The sequence below is a fragment of the Schistocerca nitens genome, chromosome 5 (genome assembly GCF_023898315.1).
Source record: "Schistocerca nitens isolate TAMUIC-IGC-003100 chromosome 5, iqSchNite1.1, whole genome shotgun sequence".
NCBI classification, from domain to species: Eukaryota; Metazoa; Arthropoda; class Insecta; order Orthoptera; family Acrididae; genus Schistocerca; species Schistocerca nitens.
This window is the reverse complement of record NC_064618.1, coordinates 769,279,028-769,301,078: the sequence shown is the minus strand read 5'-3', so window position 1 is coordinate 769,301,078 and position 22,051 is coordinate 769,279,028. Positions and strand designations below refer to the sequence as shown.

The following is a 22,051-nucleotide window of genomic DNA, read 5'->3' as shown; positions in this document are numbered from 1 at the left end:
GACTTGTGGAGGGAACTGTGTGGACATGTTCGGAAAGGTACCATTTCAGTGCTACATTCTTTTTAAAATATGTTTTCTAGTTAAGTATGCAACTGGCTGGTCGTAGTGGGGGATACTTAACATCGGATCTCGTATGACCTGGTTCCAGGCTAATTCACGTGGAAATGAGTTTCGGGGCAACACAGTTGAGTACACTTTTGCAGAATACAGAGACATGATCCTTCTGCACGGCGAAGTTTCCGGTAATGGAAGGACTGCCCGTGGCCTATATGTTCCGCAACACTATTCGTAGGTACAATTTGTGCACCAAACTTGGTGGTCGCGACATAGAACCTTACTTGTAGTGGGAAAAGTACGCTCCCAGTCACGGGTTCCAGTTCAAAATGTTATCTACCCAGTCCCCTCTACATGTCCTACAAGTTTGTAAGGGGAATATTAGCACAATGTATATGGTCAAATGGTATGGTTTAGCCGGCCTAAGTGGCCGAGCGGTTCTAGGCGCTGCAGTCTGGAACCGCGTGGCCGCTACGGTCACAGGTTCGAATCCTGCCTCGGGCATTGATGTGTGTGATGTCCTTAGGTTAGTTAGGCAGTTGTGGGGAAGGCGGATAGTCGTCTTCGGTTCAGTGGTAGAATTATGGGAAGATGTCGTTCATATGTAAAGGAGACCACTTATAAAACGCTAATACGACCTATTGTTGAGTACTGCTTGAGCGTTTGGGGTCCCTATCAGGTCGCATTGAGGGAGGACATAGCAGAAATTCAGAGGCGGGCTGGCTGCTAGATTTGTTACTGGTAGGTCTGATCATCACGCGAGTGTTACGGAAATGCTTCAGGAACTCGGGTGGGAGTCTCTGGAGGAAAGGAGGCGTTCTTTTCGTGAATCGCTACTGAGGAAATTTAGAGAACCAGCATTTGAGACTGACTGCAGTACAATTTTCCCTCGTTCTGTTTGGGAGTGGAACAGGGAGAGAAGATGCTAGTTGTGGTAAGAGGTACCCTCCGCTACGTACCGTATGGTGGATAGCGGAGTATGTATGTAGATGTAGATGTAGATGTAGTTCTAAGTTCTAGGGAACTGATGACCTCAGAAGTTAAGTCCCATAGTGCTCAGAGCCATGTGAACCATTTTTTTGGTACGGTTTAATTTTTAAGTCTGTGTGGCTGGTAGTGGTCTATAACTTAAATGAAGTTTATTGTAGTACTAATCATTATGAATTTACATCTGTCTCCAGTGTAGTGTCCAGATATTTTAGAATTATCATGATTTATAATTTAATTTCGTACTCCACTTTTTTTCAGGTAAAGACTATCCGGTACCTCGAATGACACGCATTTTCTTCCCTAGAAGCCACAATGCTATACAACTGGTCCCACAAAACCTAAGCTTCCATATTACAGAACAATGTGCTTCGCAACGGCGACCTCTGCATTATCAAATAAGTTGCAAACTAGCCGGCTCTTGCGCGTGTGTTACGCACACCTGTGTTTGTGTTCGCGTTTGTTGGAGGAAGGAGAATGGTGCACAAAGCACAAGGCAGCGAATGCCCCGCCGCGGCGCTCTGTTGACCTTACGCGCCACATGTGGTTATTTATCCAACGCAAAGCGACGCGCTGCTCTTTGAAGTCCGCCGCGGAGGTCCACCGTGTTTGCTGTCTGCCCCCCTGCCCTCTCCTGCGGAAAATGGATTCTGTAACTGAAAGAAACCCCCACGTTATCCATTAACGTCCTATTCTCGAGACTGTACTCTGCTCCGTACTTTCGAGAAAATTATCAGCCTGGAGAGGAGAATTACGAAACTTACGCGTAACTGCGCTCTGCAGACCTGGCCTTTCGCTGCAGTTAAGATGGCGACCAAGTAATTTGCTGAGGTAAGTGCTGGGCTTAGAAACCTCAACAGCTAACGAAGAAAGAAAATAACTAAGTAGGAATTATGAAATGCGTTCCTTGTAATTGTGCACGGGTGAAAGTAATTAGAGCGTCGATGGTGATATCTTAGCATGTCCCGGTAAAATTATTTTTAGAGTTTCCTAACACAACCTTAAAAAAAAAGTCCTTATAACATCGCTTTGTTGTCCGTCTCTCTGACTGTTAAGGGGAGTTAGAACGGAAAAAAATATTCACATTTTCGGATATTTATCTCATTATAAAATTTGCAATTTTACGATTAAAATGATAGATTATCACTTATAAATTCACATGGCAGGTATTTTATTTTATTTTTAAATATAATCTACACCGGTTGAAAATGTTAAAATTTCTACTTGCATAACTTCAACATCTAATAAAACTGGTAATTTTTTATATTGAATGTTGTGTATTGCTGTGTTATAAAGGTTAAATTACATGTTTGTGTTGGTTATGTCCAGAAGAGGATGGGCACCAGGTTGAGGAAGTTGAAACAAAGTTTGAGACACTGGAATTTTTCTGATGGTAAAATCATAAGAGGCAAGCTGACAGACAAAATGATTGATGAAGTAGAGCAGTATTATGGGATGGCCATTAGAAATAATACTGAGGATTTGTTGAAAATGAAGCAGGCACTATGTGCTACCTTCTTCCACAGACTGTCAACTAATGAAAAACCAGTACACCACCTTTGCCCTCCTGGACCTGATTCATGGTACAATTAGCGCAATGCCCAGTACTCAGACAGTTCATACAGCCATAAACATTCCACCCAGCAGCAGGCATGGATACATAAAACCTATTTACAGAGACCTAGCAAATCCTGAATTACTGAAGAAGTGTCTGCATGGTCAGACTCAAAATCCCAATGAGTCCTTCAATAATCTTATATGGACTCGCTTAACAAAAAATATATGACGGTAGTATCTGTTTCCGAAAGAACAGTTACCGTGGATGACCATGCAGCTTTGCTAGAAATGAAATGATAATTAAATGGACACCCTAGCTGGAAACAGGCGTTGATGTACTTCATTGGGGACATGTTGAAAATGTGTGCCCCGTCCGGGACTCGAACCCGGGATCTCCTGCTTACATGGCAGACGCTCTATCCATCTGAGCCACCGCGGGCACAGAGGATAGTGCGTCTGCAGGGACTTATCCCTTGCACGCTCCCCGTGAGGTCCACATTCCCAACATGTCCACACCACTACATTCGTAGTGCGCCTAATATATGTTTAGCCATCATACTCATTACTCGTGGCAGATTAATCTACCAAGTCCCGTACGAGTTGGGGCATAGCGTGTGCGTTCGCACAAGAAGGTCAATGGCCGGGAAGCCATATTTTAACTATATATGACGGTAGTATCTGTTCCCGAAAGAACAGTTACCGTGGATGACCATGCAGCCTTGCTAGAAATGAAATGATAATTAAATGGACACCCTAGCTGGAAACAGGCGTTGATGTACTTCATTGGGGACATGTTGAAAATGTGTGCCCCGACCGGGACTCGAACCCGGGATCTCCTGCTTACATGGCAGACGCTCTATCCATCTGAGCCACCGCGGGCACAGAGGATAGTGTCTGCCATGTAAGCAGGAGATCCCGGGTCGCGTCCCGGTCGGGGCACACATTTTCAACATGTCCCCAATGAAGTACATCAACGCCTGTTTGCAGCTAGGGTGTCCATTTAATTATCATTTCATTAACAAAAAATGTTTTTGTTGAAATGAAGACACTAAAGTGGGGGATCAGTGATGCTGTTATTGCTTTTAATGATGACAATATTGGTAGGGTGAAAGGGCTACAGCATATGGGAATTAATCCTGGAACAAACTGCATCAGAGAACTTTAACGGATGGACAAGGGTCGCACTGATAAAGCAGAGTATGCAGTACATTTGGCCAGTAAGGAGTCCAGAAAGAAGAAAAGAAAAAAAAACTTGGAGAAAGACCAAGAGGATGATGTGCAGCATGGTGCAGGGTGCTTCTGACTGACTAAAAATAAAAAAAATTAAGCATGTATTAAGTGAGTTACAGACTTTTCAAACTTTAGAAGCCGTTCCTGAAAATTTACATTTTGTGTTGCATTTTTCCCTAAAACTCAGAAACCACTACGAGTAGAGTATTCAAATTTTCAGGAGTAATAACATACATATCCTGAGTCTACTGAACTAAAAGAAGAACATAATGTTACGTATAATTAAAATTACTTAAAATTTTATTTCCGAAAACAGTGGTTGAAATGGAATTCTCGTAGTACAGTAGAGTGAGAACATAGAGTTTAATGTCCTGTAAACGTTTCATGTCAATGGCTACAGTGGTTCCTGAAATACAAGTAAGCCTAGTCACTAAATTTAACATTGTCGGGATAGGGTTTTGCAACTCCCCTTAAGAAGCTTCCTTCTGAGGAACGAGTGGACGTATCAAGTAAAAATGTCCGTCACATAATAAGGTCTATGGTCTCTCGAAGCTGTAAAACTTTTAAGCTTCTAACTCAATTCAGTAACACTATACGGCCATTAATATCCCATATTTTGATACTCGGAAAGTTGCTCAACAAAACCTGTAGGGTACTTCCCACTTACATAGAGTCATGTAACAAGTAAGGCTTCACAGTAAAGTAAAGGAAAAAAATCTGAAACTTGGTAAAATGTAATTAAATTACAACATGTATTTAGACATTTGAACATATACTGCATTTATCCTCCGTCAGAGGCAAAATAGACGAACATTACTGCATGCAAACATAAATTTAAGCTGTAGTCATGTTTTAGTAAGTAAATAATAAAATATTTCGTTAAATCTTCTCTCTCTAATATGTAAATTACAGTCCTTTGCTCACTTCTTTTTGTTTGTTCTGGCTAGTCTGAGAAACTATTGTAGAGATTTTGACATAGTCTTGGAATCCCTGGGACCAATATCTTGCCAGTATCAGTATCAATAACGGGCAAAAACAATTGAGATTCTCGATTCCCTGGATGGGTGAACTGTATACTTACAAATGGTTCAAATGGTTCTGAGCACTATGGGACTTAACATTGTATACTTACATAATTAAGTTTGTACGGAACCCACACTGTGCAGATCCTACTCGCGCTTGGACAACTTCTTTTTTTTTTATCTTTGACAGTTACGACTGCAAATACTATCATAACAGTCTTCTTTCCGTAGAAAGACAAACATGAAGAAAGACTATGTCGACAATAGTATGAATAATTATACGAAAACATCTACATCTACATTTATACTCCACAAGCCACCCAACGGTGTGTGGTGGAGGGCACTTTACAGGCCACCGTCATTACCTCCCTTTCCTGTTCCAGTCGCGTATGGTTCGCGGGAAGAACGACTGCCGGAAAGCCTCCGTGTGCGCTCGAATCTCTCTAATTTTACATTCGTGATCTCCTCGGGAGGTATAAGTAGGGGGAAGCAATATATTCGATACCTCATCCAGAAACGCAGCACCTCGAAACCTGGACAGCAAGCTACACTGCGATGCAGAGCGCCTCTCTTGCAGTCTGCCAGTTGAGTTTGCTAAACATCTCCGTAACGCTATCACACTTACCAAATAACCCTGTCACGAAACGCGCCGCACCTTTTTGGATCTTCTCTATCTCCTCTGTCAACCCGACCTGGTACTGATCCCACACTGATGAGTAGTACTCAAGTATAGGTCGAACGAGTGTTTTGTAAGCCACCTCCTTTGTTGACGGACTACATTTTCTAAGGACTCTCGCAATGAATCTCAACCTCGCACCCGCCTTACCAACAATTAATGTTATATGATCATTCCACTTCAAATCGTTCCGTACGCATACTCCCAGATATTTTACAGAAGTAACTGCTACCAGGTTTTATTCCGCTATCATAAAATAAAGGATCATTCTTTCTATGTATTCGCAATACATTACATTTGTCTATGTTAACGGTCAGTTGTCACTCCCTGCACCAAGTGCCTATCAGCTGCAGCTCTTCGTGCATTTCGCTGCAATTTTCTAATGCTGCAACTTCTCTGTATGCTACAGCATCATCCGCGAAAAGCCGCATGGAACTTCCGTCTCTATTTACGAGGTCATTTATATATATTGTGAAAAGCAATGGTCCCATAACACTCCCCTGTGGCACGCTAGAGGTTACTTTACCGTCTGTAGACGTCTCTCCATTGAGAACAACATGCTGTGTTCTGTTTGCTAAAAACTCTTCAATCCAACCACACAGCTGGTCTCATATTCCGTAGGCTCTTACTTTATCAGGCGACAGTGCGGAACTGAATCGAACGCCTTCCGGAAGTCAAGGAAAATGGCTCCTACCTGTGAGTCTGCATCTAATATTTTCTGGGTCTCATGAGCAAATAAAGTGAGTTGGGTCATACACGATCGCTGTTTCCGGAATCCATGTTGATTCCTACAGAGTAGAATCTGGGTTTCCAGAAATGACATGATACGCGAGCAAAAAACATTTTCTAAAATTCTACAACAGATAGATGTCAGAGAAGTAGGCCTATAGTTTTGCGCATCTGCTCGACGACCCTTCTTGAAAATTGGAACTACCTGCGCTCTTTCCCAATCATTTGGAACCTTCCGTTCCTCTACAGACTTGCGGTAGACGGCTGTTAGAAGAGGGGCAAGTGCTTCTCGAGACATGTCGGTCAGAGAATTTTAACTATCGATAGTACTTAGAGGGATTAATGTTTATAACCATGTTCGCTGCCAAAATGATCTTGGGAAAAGAGAGTCAATAAGGCAGCAAGGAGATTTTAAAAAAAATAAGGCTGCTATAATACGGTTCCTGGGAAACACCGGAGATTTGGTCATCCTAAATGATCTCGGTTTCGTCCTGTCCTTTGCTTGTCCCCCATCCATGCTTCACTCAGGAGCACAGAAGCTGATAAGGGGAATTTCTTCTGTACTACTGCACGGGGAAAAGACATTTACTCCCATCCACCTTTCAGTCAAATGCACCGTCGAACAAACTTACGGCGAAACGTGCTCCGAGTGACGAGGAATTTAGTTACGGAGTGTAGCTCTGGAACTGTGCACGACAGCAGTTACGCGGGACTGTGCTCTTGTAGAAACGAGAAGCGTCCGAGCTGGTAGGCACGGAAGTAATTTTTCGGTCATCTGTCAGTCTTGCCAAGAGAATCACGTGCCGCTGAGGCACGTCCGACAGCGCGTGAGCGTGCAGAGGGCAGGGGCGCAGCACAAGACAGGGGGCGCGGCGGCCGCCTCTGGCCGGCTATCCGGGCCGACGTGACTGGGGCCGCAAGCAGCGGCGGCGGGGGGCGGCAGGGGGCGGCGGGGGGCGGCAGGAGGCGCCAGCTGTCACCGCGCTGGACGCCGCCCGCAACCCGCCACATTGCCGGCCCAGTCTCTCTGCAGCTCAGAAAATTATGCTTCCGAACATTAATCGTAATCACAAGGAGTCGTATATGGTGACGGCTGAAGGTAGTCTTCCATTCTGCAGCAGAATGCGGAGTGCCCTAAAATTGCAATGCCTGTTAAACCCGATAGGAACTCGAACTCGATACCTTTGCCGGCCAGTGTGGCCGAGCGGTTCTAGGTGCTACGGTCTGGAACCGCGCGACTGCTACGGTCGCACGTTCGAATCCTGTCTCGGGCATGGATGTGTGTGATGTCTTTACGTTAGTTAGGTTTAAGTAGTTCTAAGTTCTAGGGGACTGATCACCTCAGAAGTCCCATAGTGCTCAGAGCCATTTGAACCATTTTTTCGATACCTTTCTCCTACGGACAACACTCTTACCGCCAGGGGTAACCACCATAGACTAACAACTAGAAATCAGAAATAAGCTCTGTATACTCGCTTGAAACTCACCGACGTATCCTATGACGTCACCTCCGAACTCGATGTGTCCGAACGGTCGATCGCTCGACTCGCTGGTCTCCGCCGCTGCCCATTTCACGAAAAACTCGTCACCTGAGTCTGTTGCGTACTAGTTGACTGCTCTCGCATATAGAGGAAGTGACTATCGAGGACTCCTGGCGTTGCTGCTACATACCCAAAGGTTTGTTATGTAAGAAAATACAATGACTGATCGGTTAGAAGTGAATTTTTGTATAGGTGTATTGTGCACTCACATACACACACACACACACATAGACACACACACAGTAGGCTCTTTAGGTTTTTATGTTGGCAACGCCACGTAGCGCTGTGAATGAAAATCGATGACCCTATTGTGTGCAGTCTGTGGATCGTTTGCATTGTTGGAATATTTGCTATTGTAGTGTTGGGCAGTTGGATGTGAACAGCGGGTAGCGTTGCGCAGTTGCAGGTGAGCCGCCAGCACGGGTGGATGTGGGGAAAGAGATGGCGGAGTTTTGAGAGCGGATGATCTGGACGTGTGTCTATCAGAAAGAGTAAATTTGTAAGACTGAATACAATGACTTTTGAACACCATTAAGATATATACTTTGTTTGTTCTCTATCCAAATCTTTCATTTGCTAAATATGCCTATGACTAGTTAGTGCTTTCAGTAGTCAGAATCTTTTATTTAGCTGGCAGTATTGGCGCTCACTGTATTGCAGTAGTTCGAGTAACTAAGATTTTTGTGAGGTAAGCGATTCATGACAGGTATAGGTTATTGTAAGTCAGGACCATTCTTTTGTATCCATTATTGTAACTCACACTGCGTTGCGCTAAAAATATTGTGTCAGTTTAGTGATGATCATAATAAGTAAAGAGAGAAATGTCTGAGTACGTTCAGTTTTGCACATCTGTTAGAAAATCAAATAACGTAACAGGTCTTTTATTATTTTTCTGAGGGGATGTTTCAAGATATATATATATATATATATATATATATATATATATATATATATATATATATATATATATATAGGGCGGTCCATTGATCGTGACCGGGCCAAAAATCTCACGAAATAAGCGTCAAACGAAAAAACTAAAAAGAACAAAACTTGTCTAGCTTGAAGGGGGAAACCAGATGGCGCTATGGTTGACCCGCTAGATGGCGCTGCCATAGGTGAAACGGATGTCAACTGTGTTTTCTTAAATAGGAACCCCGATTTTTTATTACATATTCGTGTAGTACGTAAAGAAATTTGAATGTTTTAGTTGTACCATTTTTTTCGCTTTGTGATAGATGGCGCTGTAAAAGTCACAAACATATGGCTCACAATTTTAGACGAACAGTTGGTAACAGGTAGGTTTTTTAAATTAAAATACACAACGTAGGTACGTTTGAACATTTTATTTCGATTGTTCCAATGTGATACATGTACCTTTGTAAACTTATCATTTCTGAGAACGCATGCTGTTACAGCGTGATTACCTGTAAATACCACAATAATGCAATAAATGCTCAAAATGATGTCTGTCAACCTCAATGCATTTGGCAATACGTGTAACGACATTCCTCTCAACAGTGAGTAGTTCGCCTTCCGTTATGTTCGCACATGCATTGACAATGCGCTGACGCATGTTGTCAGACGTTGTCGGTGGATCACGATAGCAAATAGCCTTCAACTTTCCCCACAGAAAAAAATCCGGGGACGTCAGATCCGGTGAACGTGCGGGCCATGGTATGGTGCTTCGACGACCAATCCATCTGTCATGAAATATGCTATTCAACACCGCTTCAACCGCACTTTAGCTATGTGCCGCACATCCATCATGTTGGAAGTGCATCGCCATTCTGTCATGCAGTGAAATATCTTGTAGTAACATCGGTAGAATATTACGTAGGAAATCAGCATACATTGCACCATTTAGATTGCCATCGGTAAACTGGGGGTCAATTACCCTTCCTCCCACAATGCCGCACCATACTTTAACCCACCAAGGTCGCTGATGTTCCACTTGTCGCAGCCATCGTGGATTTGGCCAATAGTGCATATAATACCGGTTTACGTTACCGCTGTTGGTGAATGACGCTTCGTCGCTAAATAGAACGCGTGCAAAAAATCTGTCATCGTCCCATAATTTCTCTTGTGCCCAGTGGCAGAACTGTACACGACGTTCAAAGTCGTCGCCATGCTATTCCTGGTGAATAGAAATATGGTACGCGTGCAATCGATGTTGATGTAGCAGTCTCAACACCGACGTTTTTGAGATTCCCGATTTTCGCGCAATTTGTCTGCTACTGACGTGCGAATTAGCCGCGACAGCACCTAAAACTCCCACTTGGGCAGCATCATTTGTTGCAGGTCGTGGTTGACGTTTCACATATGGCTGAACACTTCCTGTTTCCTTAAATAACGTAACTATCCGGCGAACGGTCCGGACACTTGGATGATGTCGTCCAGGATACCGAGCAGCATACATAACGCACTTCCGTTGGGCATTTTGATCACAATAGCCATACACCAACACGATATCGATCTTTACCGCAAATGGTAAACGGTCCATTTTAATACGGGTAAATGTATCACGAAGCAAATATCGTCCGCACTGGCGGAATGTTACGTGATACCACGTACTTATACGTTTCTGACTATTACAGCGTCATCTATCAGAAAGCGAAAAAAGTGGTCCAACTTAAACCTTCATATTTCTTTACGTACTACACGAATATGTAATAAAAATGGGGGGTCCTATTCTAAAAAACGCAGTTGATATCCGTTTGACCTATGGCAGCGCCATCTAGCGGGCCAACCATAGCGCCATCTGGTTACCCCCTTCAAGCGAGATAAGTTTCGTTCTTTGTAGTTTTTTCGTTTGATGCTTATTTCGTGAGATATTTGGCCCGGTCACTATCAATGTACCACCCTGTATACACTGAAGAGCCAAAACACCTGGCTAACGTTACGTACGGCCCCTGAGAGCCCGCAGAAGTGCCACAACACGAATTGGCATGGATGCTTGAAGGAACTGGCACCACAAATCCTGCAGGGCTGTCCACAAATCAGTAAGAGCACGAGGGAGTGGAGATCTCTACTGAACAGCACGTTGCTAGGCATCCCAGATATGCTGAATGGACGTGTGGGGAAGTCTTTAAACTCAGAAGAGTGTTCCTGGAGCCACACTGTAGCAATTCTGGACGTGTGGGGTGTCGCATTGCCTGCTTGAACTGCCCAAATACGTCGGCATGCACAATGAACATGAAGTGATGTGATCAGACACGATGCTCACGTACCTATCGCCGGTCAGAGTTGTGTCTAGGCACATCAGGAGTAACATAACACTCCAACTGCACACGCCGTACACCATTACAGAGCGTCCACCAGCTTGAACAGTCGCCTGATGACATGCAGGGTACATCGATTCATGACGTTTTCTCCATACTCGTACACGTCCATCGGCTCGAAACAATCTGAAACGAGACTCGTCGACTAGGCAACATGTTTTCCGGTCATCAACAGTTCAATGTTGGTGTTGACGGGCCCAGACGAGGCGTAAAGCTTCGTGTAGTGCAGGCATGAAGGGTACACAGGTGGACCTTCGGCTCTGAAAACCTATATCGATGACGTTTCGTTGAATTGTTTCCTCGCTGACACTTGCTCATAGCCCAGCACTGAAATCTGCTGCAATTTGCGGAAGGGTTGCACTTCCATCACGGTGAACGATTCTCTTCAGTCGTCGTTGGTCCCGTTCTTGGGGGATCTTTTCCGCAGCGATGTCGGAGATTGGATATTTTACCGGATTCCTGATATACACGGTAAACTTGTGGAACGGTCGTACGTGGAAATCGTCACCTCATCGCTACCTCGGATATGCTGTGTCCCACAGCTCGTGCGCCGACTATAACCACGTTCAAACTCACTCAAATGTTCATACCCCGCCTCTGTAACAGCAGTAACCGATCTGACAACTGCGGCAGACACTTGTTGTCTTATATAGACGATTACGACCACAGCGCCGTATTCTGCATGTTTACATAGCTCTGTACTTGTATACGCATGCTTATACCAGTTTCTTTGGCTCTTCAGTGTATAACAGCTAAACGTGCCTGGTGTAAAGTCTCTTTAATGAAGTTGCAGTAAATTTGAGACTGAAAAACCAATAATAACTTATCCAAAGAAACGGAAATAGTTCGCTCCTCATTACAAGCATACTTTCTTTTAAAATTGAATGTTACGCGCCCATTCGATAGAGCGATCCGTCATGAATCTAGTGGGATATTCCTTTATTACTTCTTGTATTAACACAGGTCTTAAACCACGAAAAATAACCACTACTGCTGTAGGGAAGCCATCGCTCTCCCGCACCGACTACTATCCCCAAGCAGAGGCGCTGTTCAGTCGATGCTGGAGTAACAATTAAGCTTCGTGTTCTACGGTTGCTTCTGGTACACATAGATAAAACGAGTAACCAGCCAGACAAACTTGTGATAGCATTTTTCAATGGTGATGTAAAGTTTCACCTTAAAAGTCATTTAGTTTGTAAAGGGAAACAAACCGACGCATTCCGTCGACGATGAGCGTCGTATGAAAGACTTGATCAGCAGGATTTCTTTGCGCTGACTCCAGCCACACGTTGTAAGAAATAAATTGCAAATATCTGCCGAAACCCCCGAGAAAGTGCGCCTGACAAAACCATAGGAGAGACTCCAGTATGTATGTATATATGTACGTATATACGTGTGCATGATTATGTGCAGGTATGTGCGTGTTTATAATATGTATTTATGTATGTACGCATATAAAACTGCTATGAAGATTACTGCAAATCACTGCAAATCTCTACTTGGGGAGAATGTGACAATTACATTGACTTATAAACACTTTCGTCACATTACTTGGTATATGCCGACAGTACAAGAAAACACGACACGGGGACGAATTCTCACGAATGGCGTGTTTTTGGTACCAGGGACATAACAGTGACGTTGCTCTGTGCCCTGTTTTTCAATTGACTCAGTACGTATCTCCGATCATGGTCGGGGTGGGATAAACAAGAACACAATTATTTTGCTGTATTCGACGAACTTTGTTTATTGCTCGTCCGAAGTGTGGACTATAGCATGTAACTTTTTGCTGACATAATTCTTCCTCCTATGGAGCACATTTGCAGCCGTATACACTACTACTACTACTACTACGCCGGCCGGAGTGGCCGTGCGGTTCTAGGCGCTTCAGTCTGGAGCGGCGTGACCACTACGGTCGCAGGTTCGAATCCTGCCTCGGGCATGGATGTGTGTGATGTCCTTAGGTTTGTTAGGTTTACGTAGTTCTAAGTTCTAGGGGTCTGATGACCACAGCAGTTAAGTCCCATAGTGCTCAGAGCCATTTGAACCATTTGAACTACTACTACTACTACGTGATCAGGCCCAGTGGACCGCACGCATCTACAAGTTTCCTCCTCCACTGTATTCTGTCCATTGCTGATATCCGCCATCCGTTCACATCTATTGACGGTTTAAATCTTCATGGAGTCCATCCCTCCAACTCTTCTTGGGTCTCCCTGGCGGTCTCCTTCCTGTGGGTGTGCAATCCAGGAGCTTCCGAGGCCATCTGTGATCTTCCATCCGGGCCACATGGCCGGCCCACTGCATTCGTTTGGCTTTAACAGTTCCTGCTATGTTGGGCTGCTGGTATAGTTTCTCAAACTCTTGGTTGTATCTGATCCTCCATTCCCCTGTATCTGCATCCAGAACCGGACCGAAGACGTTCCGAAGCACTTTTCTCTCAAAAACAAGGAGCTTATGGAAGTCATGTTTTCGGATACTCCATATCTCACAGCCATATAGAACAACAGGCTGGATCAGGGTTTTGTACAGTCGAATCTTGAACTGTCTGGAGAGTTATCTGGACCGAAGCATTTGTGCTAGGCTGTGGTAACATCGGTTTCCTGCTTGTATTCTGGCATTGATCTCTGCTTCACATGACGAGTTCTCAGTGAAAAGTGCCCCTAGATATTTGAAGGACTAATACAGTACTGATACAGCGTACTGAAAATTCAAAACAACCTTCGGCTAAAGCAAAAGCAAGGGAGACAACATTAAAAGCGTAACTGGAATTCTACAGTTAAACATAGAAAAGAGAGTTGATAGAATCAATATGGAATAGAAGGGGAACCCACTGCTAGAATTTTGCAACATTTAAGATCAAATAAGGATGAGGGACAGAAAACATTCCACTGACAGAAAACAGCTCCCTGTAATGTCTAAAATCTTTGTGGTGCGGGGGGGGGGGGGGGAGGGGGTCAGGGAAGGGGTGTTAGGGGCGGGGAGTGGCAACCAAATCATGTTGGTCTGTAGCATTTATGAGACTGGCGACGAAGTATCATCAGACTTTAGGAAAGTCTGATGGTGAAAGAGCTATCGCACAAACAGCTTAATAGCTCATGCATCCAAGCTAGTGATAAAAATGAAGGATGTATTACATGATGATCAGTTTGGCTTTAGGAAAGGCGAAGGCACCAAACTGACAGTCTTGACTTTGTGCTTGATAATCGACTGAGGAAAAATCAAGACATGTCCAGGATTAGTCTACCTGGTAAAGCATTCGAAAATTAGAAGCTGTAGCGAAAGACCGATAATATACCATGTGTATAAGAAGAAAGAAGTAACGATAAGACTGGAATACGAAGAACAAAATGCCTGGATTAAAAGTGTGTAAGACAGGGTACTCCTCTGGCCAGCGAGATCTCCAAATATGCCTCCAGTAGAACATGTGTGGGACTAGCTCGGGCGTCAACTCTATCCTAGTGCCAGTATCCAGTACATCAACAACAGTTTCTGGACAGCGTGCTTCAGGAAATGGTACAATGACTTTAAAACAACCTTCCCAATGGAATCAGTCCGTGAATCCCGGCCGAACGATTGGAGCGTCCTTTACAGTGATGAAATATTCACGCACCTTGGCATAAGCACTGAATTAATACGAAGTTGTAGTGCCTGTGTTATTCCGAATGACATGAAAAGTTCCTTTGGACATTCATGCATGTCCAAAGAAACTATGCTTCGTAATCCAGAGTAACACAGACACTGCAATTTATCAGACTGGACAAGCGACTTCCAACTAACTTGTCAAATCTATACGGAATATACATAACGGACGTGGGTTCATAAATTCAAATGGCTCTGAGCACTATGGGACTTAACTTCTAAGGTCATCAGTCCCTTAGAACTTAGAACTACTTAAACCTAACCAACCAAAGAACATCACACACATCCATGCCCGAGGCAGGATTCGAACCTGCGACTGTAGCGGTCGCGCGGTTCCAGACTGTAGCTCCTAGAACCGCACGGCCACCCCGGCCGGCACGGACGTGGGAGTACAGGTTGTAGACGCATGGTTGACGGCTTTTAGAAGTTTGGGTCTGGCCGTGAGTCATGAACGGACAGACCAACGATAAGGCGGGAAATCCGGGTTCGGGCCCCGTCCAGCTCAAATTTTCACTGTCGTCATTCCACTCTACAGCTGAGGGTTGTCTGTATTCGCAATTGCGACTGCATTTAATGTACTGAATCCATACGTCCTTGAGACTCCATGATCTTAGACACCGCTCTGATAACGTCACGAACTGGCCGTTGTGTGGATACATACACTGAAGCGCCAAAGAAACTAGTATAGTCATGCTTATTCAAATTAAGAGATACGTTAAAGGACGCTGCGGTCGGCAACGACTATATAACACAACAAGTGTGTGGCACAGTTGTTAGAGCGGTTACTGCTGCTACAATGGCAGGTTATCAATAAGTGAGTCTCAACGTGGAGTTACAGTATGAGCATGAGCGATGGGGCACAGCATCTCCGAGGTAGCGATGGCGTGGAGATTTTCCCCTACGACCATTTCCCAAGTGCACCGTGAATATTGGCAATCCGGTAAAACATCAGATCTCTGAATCACTGCGGCTGGAAAAATATTCTGCAACGGGACCAACGACGACTGAAGACAATCGTTCAATACGACGGGAATGCAACCCTTCCACAGACTGCTCCAGATTTCAACGCTGGGCCATAATATGTGTCAGCGTGCGAACCACTCAACGAAACATCATCAATATGGGCTTTCGGAGCCGAAGGCCCAATAGTGTACCTTTGATGACTGCACAACACAAAGCTTCACACCTCGCCTAGGTCCGTCAACACTGACATTGGACTGTTGATGACTGAAAACGTGCTGCCTGGTCAGACGAGTCAAATCACATCGAGTGGATGGACGCGTACGGGTATGGAGACAACCTCATGAATCCATGGATCCTGCACGTCAACAGGGGACTGTTCAAGCTAGTGAAGGCTCTGTACTGGTGTGGGGCGTGTGGTGCAGTTGGAGTGATACAGAACCTCTGATTCGTCTTGATCGACTCTGACAGGTGACATGTATGTAAGCAACCTATCCGATCACCTACATCCATGTGCATTCCGACGGACTTGAGCAATTCCAGCAGGACAACGCGATACCCCACATATCGCTGCAGAATGGCTCCAGGAACCCTCTTCTGAGTTTAAACACTTCTACTGGCCACCAAACTCCCCAGATATGAACATCATTGAGCATACCTGGGATGCCTAGCAACATACTCGTACTCTTATGGATTTACGGTGTCAGTTCCCTCCAGCACTACTTCAGACATTAGTCGAGTCCATGCCACGTCTTGTTGCAGCATTTCTGCGTGCTCGTGGGGGACCTACACGATACTAGTCCGGTGTGTCACTTTCTTTGGCTCTTCAGTATATAAACAGTTCGGTTTGCTGTGCTTGTTCGAGTTTGTAGCTGCTTTCTGAGAAGTTAAAGCTCCCAGTGATATCTACAGAATTGTAAGGCGAAAGATTAAGCAGAATTATTCTGCCTTGGACCGCCCCTTTATGCCCATAAAACAAATATCGACAGTTATTACGCAATACCGGTGTTGGAGGCCGGCATTTCATTACTAGACACTAAATAGTTCTATTTAGAGCCAACCTTTGGTCTTTCCCACTGTTTGTCAACATCTGACTGACTGACATTAAGAATGAAATTACCGCATTCTGAGTGACGAATGAGATACGAGCAGTCGCTTCCTCCGCGGCCTGAATGGCATTAACGGCAGAAGGAAGAAAACTGTAGCAGGCCACCTCTGTCTACGAGGCGTTCTACCGTGAGGTGAATTCCAACTTCCTGGGCACAAAGGGTGCAGGCCTCACAAAGGCAGCCGAGAGGGGGAGTGCTACTCAGCTAATGCGCGCCCGGAGGCCTAAGAATATGACCTTCCGAGGAAAAAGACAACGGCAGAAGTTTGCGGCCTGTGGATTTCGACAGTAACTGAGGGAAATACAAGATTTACAAATGAAGAAGACACTCACCACGGCCTGTGGTCCAACCACGCATTTAAATAGAATCAGAATTCAGAAACTTAGGCATTTATTTTGACATCCTCCAATTTTTCGTTTTCTGCTTTTCGGTTTCCTTCATTCGTCTGTAGTATTATTACACTTACTTACTTACTTACTTCACAATCAGTCACGGCGTGCTTTTATGGAAAAGCTGCTGGTTGTAAATATAGCTTCACACTGTTGGGCCTCAGCTTTGGAGAAAAAAGCAAAAATGTATTCTGTAGTGATGGATCAGTAGTCTGCTGGCAGTTGATGAAAATGTTATCGGGTAAGGCCAGCGCCGGCACTCCAGTCGGGAATGAAAGAGAAGAAACGGCTGTGAGAAGGAGTCAGCCAATCGTAAGCTGACCGACCTCCCTCCAGGACGACAACGCGGCGGTAGCGGCCTCTATGTGAAGCTCAGCGCGCGACTGGTGGTAGCCAGCCAGCGTCAACGTTAGCCACTTCGTTAGGAATCTCTATGTAGCACAGACTTGTTTTTGTCTATTCTGAAGAAGGCTGATTGTTTTGTACGTCGCCCATTGCTTGCGACATTTATCAAAGTCAAGTATTGTAATTGACATATTGTAATAAAACTCATTAATATGAGTTTTTTGATTGTTAGTCTAGTGAACCAAGTATACAGAATTCCTAGACATGACAGAAAATATATTTATTTACTGCTTATGTAGCTTGGCCAGATTAAAGCCTTAAAGCCCTCCATTACATGTGAACAGGAACAACACATACATGCGAAATTACAAAATATTCCCAGTAATAATAGCAATAAAACAAAGATGATAGTGGTAATAATAATTGATAATAATAGCAATAATAATAATAATTATTATTATTATAAGCAGTAATCCTTTCTAAAATTTCCATGCTCCAATGAATGATGATTACAAGAAAAATTCTAGTAAAGTAGAAGCATACTGGGAACTTTTGGATGACGAAAAATAAAAATTTCAAAATCAAATGTTTTGATACTACTGGGGGATTTTAAGGCACAAATAAGGAGCGAAAATCTTTTCGAAAAATAGTAGGAGAATATTCAACCAATAAAAGAGAAAACAAAATTGGAACAAGACTAATTAATCTTTGTAAAACAGTTCAGTTGAGATTAACGCCAACGTCCTTCAAAAATTGCCAAAAAAGCAAAAACGTTGATATCTCCTAATATAATACTAAGGGAGTTTCAGTTAGATCACGTGGCTATCTCTCAAACCTATATTAAAGAAATCATAACTATACAAGTAACAAGAAGCATGGAATATCCCTCTGACCGTTACCTGACTGAAATTAAAATGAAACTTCTCCCAAATAAAAACCAAAAGATGCAGCAAAAACTGATTAAATATTACACAGAAAGGGTGAAAATCATAAAACAGGCAATAAAATATTTTCAAGAAGAAATTAAAGTCGCTAAATCGGGGAAATGAGAGGAATTATTTAAAGAAATCAATAGTCAGCGAAGAAAGTTTTTGGATCTACAAAAATGGAGAAGGAAGTCTGGTGGAATGAAACCTATGAAAAATCAGTGGAATAAATGGCAATATTCTGAGAAGACTAATCACCTTGATAAATTTAAAATCCAAAGGAAATAAACAGCAAGAATAATAAAGAGTGGTAAACGATCATCTGGGGAGTCACAACTTCTTGACGTACAAAACAAAAAAAAAAAAAAAAAATTGTTCAAATGGCTCTAAGCACTATGGGACTTAACATCAGAAGTCATCAGTTTCTAGACTTAGAACTACTTAAACTTAACTAACCTAAGGACATCTCACACATCCATGCCCGGGGCCTGATTCGAACCTGCGACCGTGGCACCAGCGTGGTGTCGGACTGAAGCTCCTAGAACCATTTGGCCACAGCGACCGGCGTACAAAACAGATTTGTCAGAAATAACTCCAGGAAATTCTATTAGATGTTGGAACTTGTAAAGGGCTACCAAGCTCCAAGTACTTTCTTCAGAGATGAAATACCCAGAACTGAATCATAAAAAAGTTCTTTGAACAACTCTTGAACTGTGGAGAACCGACGTGTAAGCTAGAATTTTCAGACCTTCATGAAAACATAGAAACAAATCCACCACCTACAGCTGAATAAATACACAAAGCCAGTGGAGAAGACTGTGTTGCAGCTGAACTTATAAAGAGGTCTGAACAAAAAGTTGTGACTAACCTTCAGATCAAGTTTGAAGAAATAAGGGGGAAAATAATAAGAGATGGGAAATGGCTCTTATCCATCCTTTGCGTAAGAAAAGTGATAATCGTAATGTAAATAACATTAGAGGTATATATCCTTTGCCAGTGGATTGTAAAATATTATCATCAATATTACTAAACATGGCAGAGGCAACACTTGATAGCCATTTGCGAGAATGTCATAGCGGATTCAGAAAGGGCAGATCTTGCTCAGAACAGATTTTCAACCTAAAGTCCATAATCTCTCACAGAATTACAAACTGTAAAGTTGTTGTTGTTGTGGTCTTCAGTCCTGAGACTGGTTTGATGCAGCTCTCCATGCTACTCTATCCTGTGCAAGCTTCTTCATCTCCCAGTACCTACTGCAACCTACATCCTTCTGAATCTGCTTAGTGTATGCATCTCTTGGTCTCCCCCTACGATTTTTACCTTCCACGCTGCCCTCCAATACTAAATTGGTGATCCCTTGATGCCTCAGAACATGTCCTACCAACCGATCCCTTCTTCTGGTCAAGTTGTGCCACAAACTCCTCTTCTCCCCAATCCTATTCAGTACCTCCTCATTAGTTATGTGATCTACCCATCTAATCTTCAGCATTCTTCTGTAGCACCACATTTCGAAAGCTTCTATTCTCTTCTTGTCCAAACTATTTATCGTCCATGTTTCACTTCCATACATGGCTACACTCCATACAAATACTTTCAGAAAAGACTTCCAGACACTTAAATCTATACTCGATGTTAACAAATTTCTCTTATTCAGAAACGCTTTCCTTGCCATTGCCAGTCTACATTTTATATCCTCTCTACTTCGACCATCATCAGTTATTTTGCTCCCCAAATAGCAAAACTCCTTTACTACTTTAAGTGTCTCATTTCCTAATCTAATACCTTCAACATCACCCGACTTAATTCGACTACATTCCATTATCCTCGTTTTGCTTTTGTTGATGTTCATCTTATACCCTCCTTTCAAGACACTGTCCATTCCGTTCAACTGCTCTTCCAAGTCCTTTGCTGTCTCTGACAGAATTACAATGTCATCGGCGAACCTTAAAGTTTTTATTTCTTCTCCATGGATTTTAATACCTACTCCGAATTTTTCTTTTGTTTCCTTTACTGCTTGCTCAATATACAGATTGAATAACATCGGGGAGAGGCTACAACCCTGTCTTACTCCCTTCCCAACCACTGCTTCCCTTTCATGCCCCTCGACTCTTATAACTGCCATCTGGTTTCTGTACAAATTGTAAATAGCCTTTCGCTCCCTGTATTTTACCCCTGCCACCTTTAGAATTTGAAAGAGAGTATTCCAGTCAACATTGTCAAAAGCTTTCTCTAAGTCTACAAATGCTAGAAACGTAGGTTTGCCTTTCCTTAATCTTTCTTCTAAGATAAGTCGTAAGGTCAGTATTGCCTCTCGTGTTCCAGTATTTCTACGGAATCCAAACTGATCTTCCCCGAGGTCGGCTTCTACTAGTTTTTCCATTTGTCTGTAAAGAATTCGTGTTAGTATTTTGCAGCTGTGGCTTATTAAACTGATTGTCCGGTAATTCTCACATCTGTCAACACCTGCTTTCTTTGGGATTGGAATTATTATATTCTTCTTGAAGTCTGAGGGTATTTCGCCTGTCTCATACATCTTGCTTACCAGATGGTAGAGTTTCGTCAGGGCTGGCTCTCCCAAAGCCGTCAGTAGTTCCAATGGAATGTTGTCTACTCCGGGGGCCTTGTTTCGACTCAGGTCTTTCAGTGCTCTGTCAAATTCTTCACGCAGTATCGTATCTCCCATTTCATCTTCATCTACATCCTCTTCCATTTCCATAATATTGTCCTCAAGTACATCGCCCTTGTATAGACCCTCTATATACTCCTTCCACCTTTCTGCTTTCCCTTCTTTGCTTAGAACTGGGTTTCCATCTGAGCTCTTGATGTTCATACAAGTGGTTCTCTTATCTCCAAAGGTCTCTTTAATTTTCCTGTAGGCAGTATCTATCTTACCCCTAGTGAGATAAGCCTCTACATCCTTACATTTGTCCTCTAGCCATCCCTGCTTAGCCATTTTGCACTTCCTGTCGATCTCATTTTTGAGACGTTTGTATTCCTTTTTGCCTGCTTCATTTACTGCATTTTTATATTTTCTCCTTTCATCAATTAAATTCAATATTTCTTCTGTTACCCAAGGATTTCTACTAGCCCTCGTCTTTTTACCTACTTGATCCTCTGCTGCCTTCACTACTTCATCCCTCAAAGCGACCCATTCTTCTTCTACTGTATTTCTTTCCCCCATTCCCGTCAATTGTTCCCTTATGCTCTCCCTGAAACTCTGTACAACCTCTGGTTCTTTCAGTTTATCCAGGTCCCATCTCCTTAAATTCCCACCTTTTTGCAGTTTCTTCAGTTTTAATCTACAGGTCGTAACCAATAGATTGTGGTCAGAGTCCACATCTGCCCCTGGAAATGTCTTGCAATTTAAAACCTGGTTCCTAAATCTCTGTCTTACCATTATATAATCTATCTGATACCTTTTAGTATCTCCAGGGTTCTTCCATGTATACAACCTTCTATCATGATTCTTAAACCAAGTATTAGCTATGATTAAGTTGTGCTCTGTGCAAAATTCTACCAGGCGGCTTCCTCTTTCATTTCTTAGCCCCAATCCATATTCACCTACTATGTTTCCTTCTCTCCCTTTCCCTACACTCGAATTCCAGT

At 43.3% G+C, this 22,051-nt stretch overlaps 1 protein-coding gene and 1 non-coding gene across 2 annotated transcripts in view; both read right to left on the bottom strand.

The window, feature by feature from the left end:
- The window catches only part of LOC126260710 (hemicentin-2), a 695,733-nt gene that overhangs the window by 659,345 nt on the left and 14,337 nt on the right, over positions 1 to 22,051 (bottom strand). The window lies entirely within an intron of this gene.
- On the bottom strand, positions 3,404 to 3,478 carry Trnat-ugu (transfer RNA threonine (anticodon UGU)). The gene has a single exon. It is a non-coding gene; the product is annotated as a tRNA-Thr (tRNA).